This window comes from Equus asinus, chromosome 4 (assembly GCF_041296235.1).
Source record: "Equus asinus isolate D_3611 breed Donkey chromosome 4, EquAss-T2T_v2, whole genome shotgun sequence".
Classification (NCBI taxonomy): domain Eukaryota; kingdom Metazoa; phylum Chordata; class Mammalia; order Perissodactyla; family Equidae; genus Equus; species Equus asinus.
This window is the reverse complement of record NC_091793.1, coordinates 120,764,641-120,779,212: the sequence shown is the minus strand read 5'-3', so window position 1 is coordinate 120,779,212 and position 14,572 is coordinate 120,764,641. Positions and strand designations below refer to the sequence as shown.

At 37.7% G+C, this 14,572-nt stretch overlaps 1 long non-coding RNA gene across 2 annotated transcripts; it reads right to left on the bottom strand.

Moving 5' to 3' along the window:
- Window positions 1–730: 730 nt before the first annotated feature.
- On the bottom strand, window positions 731–14,174 carry LOC106822391 (uncharacterized). Of its 2 annotated transcripts, XR_006526774.2 has the most exons (5): window positions 12,797–14,174; window positions 5,570–5,815; window positions 5,440–5,485; window positions 4,413–4,468; window positions 731–2,410 (listed from the first exon to the last, which is right to left on the bottom strand). It is a non-coding gene; the product is annotated as an uncharacterized lncRNA (long non-coding RNA). The 2 variants fall into 2 exon arrangements; XR_011502907.1 differs by having other exon boundaries at window positions 5,570–14,174.
- Between the last annotated feature and the right edge of the window lie 398 nt (window positions 14,175–14,572).

Here is a 14,572-nt window from a genome sequence, read left to right as displayed (position 1 = left end):
AAGCGCTTGGAATAGTGCCTCAAAAATTGTAGCTGGTTCAGGACACATGCAAACTTTGTTTAAATAAATTTAAGCAAAATGTCAGATATCCCCTATGTTTTGTTTTGACTTCAAATACTAGCAATTCCGTATGGCAATCTGGGAAAACTGAAGTTAATATTTACAACGTCTTTTCAATATAAATTTGGTTGACTTATATGATTTAGCTTCCCTGTGCCATTAACTTTTATTTTTTATTATTTTATGTACACTCAGGTACTTCCTTTAGGAATCTTGTTTATTCATTTTGTGGCTCCCTATTGAGTTTAATAAGACATTTACTCTTAATAATGTAATAACTCTAGGTAAAACAGTATGAATAGTTTTAAATTTACTTTCTAAGTTAATAACGTATTTAAACCTCTAGATAGAGTTCCCTTTGCAAGGCTAGGATCAACTTAGAAAACGGTCACTTTTGAGATGATGAGTAAAGTTCTGGAGACATCAGACAAAAAAGGAAAATGCATTCTTGTACTTTGAAACATCTTTGAGAAAGGTCAAAAAAGGAAGTATTCATATTTGAAGAATGATTCATGCTGCTCTTCCAGTGATTAGAAATATAAAAAAAAGTATTTCATTACTTTTCAGTACCTAAGTTGTGAACCAAATAGCTATTTGGGGTGATAAATATTTACAATATACAATAAATTTTTCAGTCACAAGTGCTAATAGGAATCGACATTGACACGTTTTAAAATTTTTATTATTTTTATTTTATTACACTTCTGTCTTTTTAAATGGAGGTCACATTGGTTTATTGAATTTCAGGTGTATATCATTGTATTTTGACTTCTGTATAGAATACATTGTGTTCACCACCAAAAGTCTAGTTGCCATCCGTCATCATACATATGTTCTTCTTTACCCCTTTTTGACCTCTCCCCACTCAACATTAACATTTTTATTCCTTTCCTTGTAAAATGGTTAAATGACGAATATAGTTATCACAAAAGGATTAAGGGATTGAAATTGCTTTAATTGTTACTAAATTCTAAATCCTGTTCTGAGCTTAAATTTGTTCTTAGGGAAATTTCAAAGCTTGAACCCAGTCTTCTTTTTATATAAATGCTTTTTATTTCTTGCAACTTTCTTTTAATAACTGTTTAAATTATTTAAATGGATGCAGACTTCTCACTGAATGCTGAAACTGCATGCCAGTACTAAGGGTAAAATTAAACGACTTGCTTCCTTTATGATCAAAGCCTCAAACCTTTTCTTGTTACTATGTTGTGAATTCCAGCAAATAACTCCATGGCCATTTATTGAATTTTTCTCTTTTCAGATATTCACATTCCAAGCCATTGTATAGTAAGTGAACTGGTAACTTTTTTCAATATACCTCAAAATTTCATTTTAAATGCCCTGCAGCAAAGACAATACTAGCTGCTATGTAGCAGTGGAGTGAGCCAGTTTGGCCTTTCTAGAGTTTGACATTTAAAATAAGTCCAGAAACACAGATTAAGAACATCTTAAATTAATGCTGTAGATTAACATTCAGCAAAGAACACGTTTGCCATTAACTATTTTTGAATAAATCTGCTTGAAAAAAAAATGAATGCATTTTCTTTCCTAAACAAAATATCCTCTTGCAAGTAACCTTGTAATATGATTTCCAAAGTCACAAAGCATCTTTGCTCTTTTTTCTCAAATATAACAACTCTTTTATGTCTACTTATATCATAACATCATTCCATTGAAGAAGAAAAGGAATCAGAAACTCCACAACTACAACAGTAAAACCTGGCAATTGCTAAATGGCAATTCTCGAGAGTCAAGAACAAGACATCAATAATAAACTCTAAAAATCTTGGTAATTGTTTTAAAAAAATCTATGAAAGCTTTATATGACTATACGATGATGATTCATTAAAGTGAACTTTCTAACCACCTTTAAAATCAACTTTCTTGCCTCCTTTAAAATCTTACTCAAGATCAGTTTGGCTTTAGATGGAGACATATTTTAACTCATCAATCACTAATAAAAACACCATCCTCATACGTTTGGCAATTGCATTTCTGGTTTCTGATCCTTAGAAGGAAGATAGCAAGACATCAATCAGTTGATATGACATCCCAAAGGATCTGTTATGAGATGAATTAGGGCAATGTTATGTGCAATAGCAACAATGAAAAACTGTATCCGGTCACAATGTAATTTTCGTAGGTGTCTTTCGTTCTCTTCCTTTATCTTCTATATTTAGTCTGTCGCCAACTGCTGTCATTCTTCCATCATCATCTTCCTTCCTTCACTTGTTCTTTCTTCTCCTTTCCCAAGTTCTCATCATCTTAGGCGTGAATAATTATGCTGTTCTCTTAGCTCAGATCTCAGACATCAATCTGAATAGGCATGCAGGTATGTGACCAAGTTTTACTGGTACAAGAGAGAAATGAAAAAATAAGGACAATGCAGTTAGTCTTTAATAACACCAAGATTATTCATTTTAAAGTTCTTTACTCTGGGAGTATGTCCTTCCCACTAATTTGATGTTAAAGTTTGATTCCTTTATGAAATAGTGGAGATAATATGTGGTAATTTACTTCTTTGTTGTAGTTTTCTTAACCTCTTTCTTTAGCAAAATAAATATGTGACAACTATATGTTAGTTCTCAAGAATTCTTTTAAGAACTTTACTGGTCTATGAAATCTATGAAAGTTCTATAAAACAGTAATAGCTGATCTACCAGAGTCCGGTTACTTCCTTCCAAATTCCAGTAAACCCAGGATCAGGCCAAGCAGACGTAATATACAGCATGCTGACTAATTAATAATAATATATTGTTCATTTGAAAGTTGTTAAGAAAGTAGATCTTAAAGGTTCTCATCACAAGAAAACAATTTGTAATTATGTGAGGTGATGGATGCTAACTAAGCTTAATGTGGTGATCATTTCATAATATATACATATATCCATGTATCAATACATATATCATATCAATATATCAATGATATCATAATATCATGATGATGTACATCTTAAATTTGTACAATGTTGTATGTCAGTTATATCTAAATAAAACTACGGGGAAAAGAAACTTGTACAGCTCTTTGCTGCATTCAACATGCATTCCAACACCTGCAGCAGCTCTACTGTACAGTAACTGGCCTTACTGTCTCTGTCCGCCTCCTCTAGTGGGGCAGATGGCCTCATTCTCTCCCACAAGCACTGTCCTCTCCACTCCAGGCTTTTTATCATGCTCTTAACTCCTGAAAAAAACTAACTTTTTCCCAAATTAAAATATGCATGAAACTAAAAAATTCTATTTATTCCAATAAGTGGCTGCTCATCCTGTTTGCTTGTTCTAGTTCCCTTCTAGAAACAAATTCCCTGAATTCCTTCTCTTGCTGAGTCAGCAAATTAATCTTCTTAATCTTATTGTCTTGACTGTTTCCAGTAGTCTATGTGTATCCTCAAGGAGGCTGCCTTTGAGAAGAATGTTATTAATATAAATTTGAACTGGGAAAAGCAAAGCCAGATTTTTTTAACCTGAGTGTTCACTTATCTATTACTTTAACTTTAAAAGGTATCTAGAGAGCCTAGATTTTAGTTTATCATATATATATATCAGCCTTACAGATAGTGTTTTGTTGGTTCATAGACGCTGATAAACGGCCAGAGATGCCCATGAAATTTTGTTATGAATATTTTAGGACAGACTGAAACTTAACAGCCTAGTGGCTATATTTAAGATAACAATCATATCCAATTATTTTTCCCACCATTTCTACCCACAGTTTTTTTACCTCTTCTTATTGCCAAAGAATATTAAACACCCATCTCTACGTTAAAGGCAATGTAACTGTCTCTGTTCAAAGCAAAGTGACATGAAAGAATATCTGTTAATGTATATGGTGGCTCTTTATTGACAACCTAAACTCATTTAATATCTAAACTCATTCAATATATAACATTTTGATAAGGCATCAAAATAGCTTAAAATTGTGGGAAATGAGGGTTGGCCCAGTGGCATAGTGGTTAAGTTTGCAGATTCTGTTTTGGCGGCCCAGGGTTCCCAGGTTTGGATCCCAGGTACAGACCCACACCACTCGTCAGCCATGCTGTGGTGGTGACCCACATACCAAAATAGAGGAAGATGGGCACAGACGTTAGCTCAGGGCCAAGATTCCTCACCAAAAAGAGGAAGATTGGTGGCAGGTGTTAGTTCATGTCTAATCTCCCTCACCAAAAAGAAAAAACCAAAACAAAATTATGGGAAATGTATAGTCTTATAACGTTTGAAGAAAAATGTCAATTTAAAAACTAAGATGACTTTGAAGAGCCACTATATCTTTGCTGTTACTTGTGCACATGCACTGCATCCAAGTAGCTGGGCATAGAAACAGCCCTAAATTTGGAATCAGAAAACACATACAACCTGTGGCAATGTGAATGTGGCAATTCATCTTCCTCTTTGAGTTTCAGTTTCTTCATCTGTAAACAGGGAGAAATTAAATACCCTTCAAAGAGTTGTTTCAGACTTAAATGAGGAAATGTCTTTGAAAAATCTTTGTAATACTATTGTGTTACTATAGGAAAGTCTCAAATTGAACAAGGCTTCATTATATTTGTGCTCAAGTATTGTGACTGCAAGCCAAAAGGGAAAAAAATAAAAAGTAAGCTGCCTTGCACACCTTCAAAACCTTCAGCCAATGCTAATATTTCAAGTGATACAAAAATATTTTTATTGTACAAGTTTCTGCTTACTGCTAATAAAAGTACATTATTTCTTATTCCATGCAGTTTGACTGACAGGTTCAATTTTCTCTTTGGCTATACAAAATGAACTACTCAGCAAGTCATCATGTACTGTGTCATAATATAAAATTAAAGAGATTTATGCAGAAAGTAAAAAAAAGTTATGTGTGGTTTTTATGAAAAAATCTCCTTGGCATGAGTCATTTCTGTAGATGAATGAGGTCAAAAGTCAATTCGCAGTAGGCTGAAGGAGTCAAGGGTGAATTGAAATGACGCGCTTCTCTTTTAAGAAGCTTCACCAAGAAAGGGAGGAGGAAACTGTGATGGACTCTAAAGGCGAGACAGGACTCTAAAGCGACAGGACGGAGGGAAGCGAGGGAAGGAGGACAGAGGAAGGGAGGTTCCAAGTGAGCAGGGAGAAGAGAAGGAAGAAGGTGGTGAGGTCAGAAGCCACTTGCTGACATTTGCGAGGTGAATGAGAGGCAAAGAAATGGCAACAGCGAGAGCCTCACTTTAGCTACAACCCAGACCTGTATTTTTTTTCTTCGATTGTTAACCATTTGAAAGGGACTGTGTTTTTTTCACATTGCCTAACTTCCTAAAATTACAAACGACCTCCTAAATGCCAGCCACATCATGAACACTTTTCAATCTATATCTTGCAGTGAAGCAGTTGACATCTTCATTTTCTTGAAACCTTCTCTCACCTTTCTTTTTTAATCTCCCTGAAAGTCTCCTTTGCTCGAAGCCCTCCTGGAATGACAGGACAGGCTAGGTTATAGTATGGGAACAAACAACTCAGCGGCATTGCCCAGCAAAAGTCTATTACTCACTCACACTGCAAGTCCAGGACAGGTCTTGAGGGGCTTCAATATTGATAATCACTAAGGAAACAGGATGACAGAGGCTCCATCTCAACACATTCCATAACCGTCAAGGCAAGGAGAAGGGAACCAGCTGGCTCATGTATTGCCCCTTAAAGCTCCTGCTGAGAAGAGACACCATCACTTCTGCTCACATTCCATCAACCAAGGCAAGTTGCACACCATAACTTCGCAGAGTTCAGAGAAATGCAATAGTACCCTACACCCAGAAGGAAAAGAACAGAAACATTTGTGAACAGCCCCTATTACTATATCCTCTCCCTCCCATTGTAAACGTTTCACAAGGTTAGATTCTTAACCTCCTTTTTTCCACTGTGTACGTTCTTCCTGAGTGAGCTCATTCACTTTCTATTTGACAATGACACCAAATCTACATGTCTTTCCCAAACCTCTCTCATAAACTCCAGATCCACTGATCTCTACATGGATACCTCCAAAGCATCCTTAATTTAACATGTCTGAATCTAAACTAATCACGGCTCCCATCATACCCCATCTCCTGTTTGCTGTCTTTTTCCTCCTATTAAACTATAAATCTCTTTAGACTACAGCTATGTTTTACTTATGATTGTAGTCCCAGGACCAGGCAAAATGCCTGTCATCTAACAAACACTCAAGGAAAAATATTTGTTGAATGAACGAATGATGAAGGCCATGTTCAGGGAGTTTGCATATATCCTTTAAAAGCCTAAAATTGGTCATGCAAACTTCAGGATTCAGTGCTTTAAATTGAGTGGGTGCCTGCTATTGAGCGAAGTACTTAAAAAGTGAGACTCTAAGAAAAAACAAATCAGTCAACAAATATATACTGAGCTCCTACTATCTGCCAGGTACTATTTTAGGTACTTGGGATAGATCAATAACCAAAATTTGCAAAGATATCTGCTCTTTGGAAGAGGGAGACGGTAAAACAATAAGCACTACATAATACAAACATAAAAAAATAAATTAGATCATATGTTACTGTGAGTTAAGGCAGGACCAATGACATGGGGAGTCCCAGAGCTAGGGATAGGGGTGCAGTGTTAAATATATGCAGAGTATACTTCATTGGAACAGTAACATTCGAGCAGATGCAAAGGAAATGAAGGAGTTAGCTGTGCTGGAGGAACCACTAAAGACTCTAAGGTGAGAGTATTCCTAGGATGTCTGAAGAGCATCAAAGAGAACAGAGTGGCTGGAGCTGAGTAAGCGAGGAGGGGAAGGAGGAGATGAGGTCAGTGAGGAAACAGTAGTAGAGGGGGCCATGTCCTGCAGGAGCTTGTAGGCCATTGTCTGAGTCTGTTTGGGCTGCTATAACAAAAACAGCACGGACTGGATGCCTTAAACACCAAACATTTATTTCTCACAGTTCTGGAAGCTGAGAAGTCCAAGATCAAGGTGCCAGCAGATTTGTTGTCTGGTGAGGATCCACTTCCTGTTTCAGAGATAGGGCGTTTCTCCTTATATCCTCACATGGCAGAAAGCAGAGAGAAGAAGCTCTCTTAGCACTCTTATAAGAGCACTAATCCCATTCTTGTAAGCACATCTAATCCAAAGACTCCATCTCCTAATACCATCACATTAGGGAGTAGGGTTTCAACACATGAATGTAGGGGGACACCAACACTCAGTCCATAGCAGTCATTAAAGACTTTTGATTTTACTGTAAGGGAAATGGAGAACCATGGGACCACTGTAAGAATGGAGTGACATGATCTGACATATTGTTAAAGCATCCATGTGGTTGCTGTTTTGAGAAGAGATTAAAGGAGAGTGTATTAGTTATCTATTTCTACATAAATTTCCAAAAGACACAGCAGCTTAAAACAATAAGCATCTCTCATTTCTCAGTTTCCGTGGGTCAGGAATTTGGAAGCAGCTAAGCTGGGTCATTCTGGCTCAGGGTGTCTCATGAAGTTACAGTCAGATGTCATCTGTGGCTATAGTCATCACAAGACTCGACTGGGGCTGAGGATTCATTTCCAAGATGGCTGACCCTGGCAAGAAGTCTCAGTTCCCTGTTGGCTGTTGGCAAAAAACTTCTGTTCCTTGCCATGGGTTCTCTCCACAGGGTTGCTTGAGTATCCTCACAGCATGGCAGCTGGTTTCCCCAGTACAAGTAATCCAAGAGAAAGAGGCTAAAGCTACAATGCTCCTATGACCCAGTCCTCAGAAGATGCACACTGTCACTGTTGCTTTATTCTATTCATTTGAAGCAAGTCTCCAAGTTCAGCGCACATTCAAGGAGAAGGGAATTAGGTTCTATCTTTTGAAGAGTCAGAGTTTGTGAATATATTTTAAACCACCAGAGAGGGCAAAGGTACAAACAGGAGACTAGTTAGGAGGCTAGTGCAGTGAAAGATAATAATAGGGTGGAACAAGATGGTAGCAATGGAGACATTAAGAACTGGTTGGATTCTTGATATATTTTAAAAATAGAGTCAGTAGGATTTACTGGGGGATGAACACAATGAGCTATAAAAGAATAAGAGAAGTCAAGAACTGACTGCAAGTTGCTTGGCCTGAGCAACCAGAAGGATGGGTTTATCATTAACTGAGATAGAACTGCAGAGGTAGCAACTGTGGGGGTTAGAGTCAGCAGTTCAGTTTTGGACATCTTAAGTATAACATACATATTAGACACCCTAGGAGAGATGGCAATTAAGCAGTTGAACATTTGAATATGAAGTTCAGGAGAAAACCTGGGGAGGAGACATAGATTTGGAAGTTGTCAGCATAAATGGTATTTAAAAGCATGAGAATAGGTGAAATCATCTAAGGAAGGAGTGCCGATACAGAGGAGACAGCCTAGGACTGAGCCCTAGGGTGCTCCCACATTGAAAAGACAGAGAGAAGAAAGGAACCTGCAAAAGAGGAGTAACCAATAAGATAGGATGAAAGCAAGGAAGTATGGTGTCCTAGGAGAAAGCAAAAATGTGTGTCAAGGAGAAGGGACTGATCGACTGTATCGTAGGTTGCCACAAAGTCAAGTAAGATGAGGACTAAGAATTGACCGTGGAAATAGGCAGGAGCAGAACACTAGTAACCTCATCCCTGTATTTTCACTGGGGTTGTGGGGACAAAAACCTAAAAGGAGTGAGCTTAGAGAGAATGGAAGAAGAAGAAAGATCTATCCTTTACATTTGAGGAACCAGGGCCCAAGTACAAATGGAGGCTAACATACATTCTCATCATTTTAGCCAGTAATTAAATCTTTATTTGGTAAAGAATATGAACTTTCAGGGATTTCACATGACCTATTCAAGTTGTGGGTTTGATGACAATAATTTTCTTGCTCATTTTCCTTGTTTTGATCAATAATTAAATCATCATTTAAAAAAATTTATAATGTCATATTCATGATTTTATGTGGGTCATACTCAAGAGAAACTTTTTGCTTTGTTTCTAGCTTTTAAAAATGTAAGCAGACTGCTTCTTTGTAAATTTTCTATTTTTCCCCCAATTGTCTTCTTTTCTGAGCTTCACCTTTGAGGGAAATGCTTAAAAAGTAAGACTCTATTTTCTTCTGGTTTTATTCTATTATTTTCTCCTTAAAGCCCCAGTACATGGTTGTATATCCAAGTTGTAAGTCTTTCTGGTTCTTCTATGTGAGCTGCCACCACAGCACGGCAACTGACAGATGGATGGTGTGGTTCCACCACAGGGAAGCAAAGCCGGGCAGCAGAAGCAGTGAGCACTGAACTTTACTAACTAGGCGGGCTCTGTTTTATTTTATTTTTATCACAATCTTGACATATTCATCTCCAATGACTTAAAGAATTAAAAAGTAAATCTAATTGTTTTCAAAGTGGTCAAATGTGGATATATTTGTATCAAAAGTACGAGTTAGGGGCCAGCCCCATGGTGGAGTGGTTGGGTTCTCGTGCTCAGCTTCGGTGGCCCGGGGTTTCGCTGGTTCGGATCCTGGGCGTGGACATGGCACCACTCGTCAGGCCACACTGAGGTGGTGTCCCACGTGCCACATCTAGAAGGACCCACAACTAGAATATACAACTAGGTACTGGGGGGATTTGGGGAGAAAAAGCAGAAAAAAAAAAGAAGATTGGCAACAGTTGTTAGCTCAGGTGTCAATCTTTAAAAAAAAAAATACAAGTTAAAGTGTTTAAAAATTGAAAAATTATTCCTCATATGTTTTCAAATAGTTTATTTTTCTCTTAAAATATTCAAAACTATTTCTTAAAATTAAAAGGCACATTATTAATTAAATCAATTTTTAAATTAAAATTATTGATAGCCAATAGTTTTGGTTTTTTTACAATTAATTATTATTATTTAATTAATATTTAATTAATAAAGTATTAATATTTTGACAATTTAATTATTATTAAAGCCTTTAGAAAACAAAAACATTCCCAATTCCAACTTCAATAGCCATCGAGTTGCCAGTGTGGTATCATCCTTAATGCATATTGTATCTACACATAAATACATACAAATGTAAGAATAAAACGAATGGCTTATCATTGCAAAATATTCCTCAGCAACCATATGCAACCACAGAGAATGCTTCACTCACTCATGAGTACCTCCAAAACCACACATTGGAACACAAAGGAAAACAAGAAAATGGCAGTAGGCACGGTGGGTGCCGTCACGATATCTGATAGGGAGGATTTGATAAGTTCATTTGTCTTCCTTCTTACTTAATTGCTTCCTCTGCTCACATTCTCCCCATGCCTTCAAGCTGTGTCCTTTCCAAGGTGAACAACAACACAGCACACAGCCGTTACATCATTTTGTTTCAAGGATTTGGGGCAAGAGAAGTAAAGAACTTTTCCCTGAGAGTGAATGTTTTGTAATTGGATTTCACCATAAGCACTTTATCTCTTTCCTCCCCCAACAAGGGAAAGTAACAAAAGGAGTCAGAAAATGCCCCACTTCGTTTCAACAGTAACCCCATGCCTCCGATAGGCTGTTGGATGAAAGTCAGACCCTCTGTTATCTGCACACAATCACCAATGAGTAAATTAAGACCCAGGACTTTGTGGACAGTTGAAGACTCTCACCTTTGGCAGAGAGCTGAAAGCAGTGGGATTAATATCTGACTATTATTGGGAGCATTGCATTTGATAGAGAATAAAGGCCTGCAAAAGTCTTTGAAGGATCTGTCTCTCTTGAGTTCCTAAAATTTCCATCTCATTGCTATTAAAAAAACTCAGAGGAAAGTGTACCCTAAGATGGAAAATTACTTCCAGTTTTGGCAGACAACAATTTTCTTCTTAAAGATCTTTTTATTTTCTTTTTAAACCCTCTGTCCTATTTCCTTTAGTCTTCATTTCTTTTAGTTCCTATAGATGGGTTAATTTATGTAATTGTAGCATATCTTCCATTAGTTTTAATCCACAGGAGAAAATTCTGTAGTTTTATGTATATTCTGATTTGTGGATATAATCACGCAGAATTTTTAAAACAGTTAGGGTCTAAAATTTAGCTTTTTTGGAAAAAAGTTTCTTCCAAGAAGGTGGTGCACTCTTTTTTTAATACTCACAGTGTTTCATACTTAATTCTATGAAAGGCTTAGTCCTCCATTGAGCACATGATAAAACTGATCCCAGTTGCAGTTTTTATTTCACTAAACGCAACTGAAAATGAACATGCTCTTTCATTTGGGAGCAAAATTCAATTATAAAGAAACAGAAAAATGCAATCTGAGATCAATAGACTATTACAGTGCCAGCATGAGGGATAATTTCAGCTCAGTTTAATCTACTGAAATATGTGGCTATATACTGTTTATTTGCTTGTGCATTCCTACATGAGAAGTGACATACATTTAGTTTAATTTTATTGGAATACAAAGGGTAGGTGTAGAATTGAGTAGTGTTCAAAAGTGCAATAGAAAACTCAAAATTAAGCTAACGACCTGACACACACACCCCCCAAAAAAGATTATCTCAGTAAGATATATAGACTCTCCTTAAAAATATAACTGGAATTTTAATATCCAATAGTCTCATTTTAACGAACACTATACTTTTAAAAAGTTGATTGGCAAAGGAAACAGAAATGTACTCTGTCTCTGAGCTGGAAATTAATTTTAAAGATGCAAATTTCAATTTCACAGCTTTGTTTTTAAGGTAGGAGCTTGCATAGATTATGTAATCCACTCCTGTGATTTCACAGATGACCAGACAGAGGTCTGGAGAGATTGAGCGACTTGTTGAGGTCAATCAGCTAGTTAGTTGGGATAAGAATTGTGCTCTCCTACCTGGTCAGATGAGATAGGAAGTCTCCAGATTTGAAATGTCTCTGACGGGCTCAGGACATGCTACCCCAAAATATGGTACCTTGGCATACTGAATATTTTAAGCTGAAGAATTTGGGAGATGGCATCCAGAAATAAATTTCTAGGCCCAACACGGAGCCGCTCCGGCCGGAGGTGCCACAACAGCAAACCCAATCTTAGAAACGTTCATGTCCGTGTAAATGATTCGCTTGACCAGAAGTGTACCCTGTGGCCATTTTCTTAGTTATCTATGTATTTGTTTAACTATTTTACTCACAAAAGTATTGCACGCTTCGTGTAAATAATTCAAACAAAAGAAAGACCTCGTGTTTTGTTATTTTACAAATATTCTCCATTGTGCAGCCAGCTTCATTTTCTCTTAAACTACACAATGTCTCATTTTACAGCCTTCTCAGGAATTTCTCTCTGCATCTCTAATATCGACTTTGATCAGGTGTTGGTTTTCAAACACATTCTTTTGGTGTTTATAAAATAAATTGGGTCCCTTGCTAGGATTCCATCATTCCGACTTTATAAACAGTGATACAGGAAGTGAAATCCAGATTTCTGATATCACCAATCTCTCCAGCTGTTCGATTTCCTCATCTCCTCTTACAAAAAAACAATCATCAACAGAAAGATGAAATAAGGATGCCATCTGGATCCCTAAATTCTTCAATGTTCTACCAAAATATAAAATTCTCCAGAAATTCCTTTCAGAATTCTTCTAACTATATAATTCAATTCTGCCATAATAATCAATGGGAGAGTGTTTCACAGGGGAAGGTAGATGGACCAGCTGCAACAGAATCACTTTAGCAACGTGTTAAATGTACAGATTACCAACCCCACCCCCACACCTCCCAGTTCAGAGTGCCTTCCGGTAGAGCCTGGAAATGTGCATTTTTAACAAGCTTCTCCACCACCCAGCCTGCTCCAGGTGATTCTTACCCATACTAATTCCCATGAACCACTGTGGTTTGGTAACTCTTAACTGTGGTCCTCACTGTCTTCTATGCTCTGATGTAGAATTGGGTACCACTCACAAAATGGAAGCATCTTCAGGACTCTTCTCTCACTCCTAGAACAGTACAATAAACTTAAACTTGCTGTAAATATAAATTCAATTAACCTAGAGGGAATGAAGACAGCACAGGTTTCTGCATGAGGTCTCTCATTTTTTGTTTTATATCTTTATAAACCAACAGCATTCCTTAGAGCCCCTGGAAATATTCCTCAATAAACTGCCCCAGAAATAAATTCTGTGTTCCTTCACACTTTCCCAGATAACAGAGTTCCTTTTAAATGTACTCAGCCTTGCCCTTGACTACCAGTGAACTGAATGCTGTCTCTTTAGCAAATTAAAAACAGTTAACCTCTACTTCTTTACCATATTCGTGTAACATTAAAGTAGACACCTATTAAAAGTAAAATAACTAAGGTGCCAACCCCTGTAGCCTAGTCATTAAAGTTTGGCATGCTCTGCTTCAGTGGCCTGGTTTTGGTTCCTGGGCGTGGACCTACACCACTCATGGCCATGCTTTGGCAGCCACCTACATACAAAATAGAGGAAGATTGGCACAGATGTTAGCTCAGGGCAAATCTTCCTCAGCAAAAATAATAATAATAATAATAATATAACTAAGTTGCATAAGATGTTAGAAAACCATAAAAGCTATAGAGAAAAACAAAGTCAGAAAAAGGATAGGGAATGCCAGATTAGGGGGCAGAGATTGAAATTTTAAATAGGGTCCTCAGGGAAGACTCCATTGCGAATGTGACATTTGAAAAATAAAAACAAATAGGGTGAGAGTTTGAGTTATGTAGATATTAAGATTAGAGCTTTCCAAACAGAACGTCCAGTACATTCAAAAGTTCAGAGATCAAAATGTACCTACTGTGTTTGAAGAACGGAAGACCAGTGTGGTTGAGCAGAGTAAGCAAGGGGGAAAGTAGTAGAAGATGAGGTAAAGAGGTGGGAGTGAGGGGGCAGGAAGACTATGCAGGAGCTTATGGACTGGGTAAAGAATTTTAGCTTCTACTCTGAGGGACACAGGGGCCGTTGGAGGGTTTTGAGCAAAGAAGTCACATGACCTCACACTCCAAAGCATCACTCTGGTTATGTTAAGAACAGACTCTGGGGCCAGCACCGTGGCCAAGGATGTAGGTTCACACGCTCCACTTCGGTGGCCCAGGGTTTCCTCGGTTCGGATCCTGGGCGCAGACCTAGCATCGCTCATCAGGTCATGCTGAGGCGGCATCCCACATAGCAGAACTAGAAGGACTTACAACTAGAATATACAACTATGTACTGGGGGGCTTTGGGGAGAAGAATAAGAAAAAAAAAAAAAAGATTGGCAACAGATGTTAACTCAGGTGCCAATCTGAAAAAAAAAACACAGACTCTAGGGAGTAAGGTGGGAATAGAATAGTGAAAAATGCTGGTGGTGGTGGTGGTGGTGGTGGTGGTGATGCTGGAGGTAGTGAGAAGGAGCTGGATTCTAGGATTTGCTGGTGGGTTTGATACAGAGAGGGAAAAGGAATTAAGGATGACTCCAAGGCTCTTCAGCCTGAGTGACCACAGGACAGAGTTACCTTTAACTGGGAAGGAGAAGGTTTCATTTGGACATGTTAAGTTTGAGATGTGTATTAGATATCCAAATGGAGTTGTTGAATAGGCAATTGACTGTAGAGGGTAGGAGTTCAGAAGACAGTTTCATGCTGGAT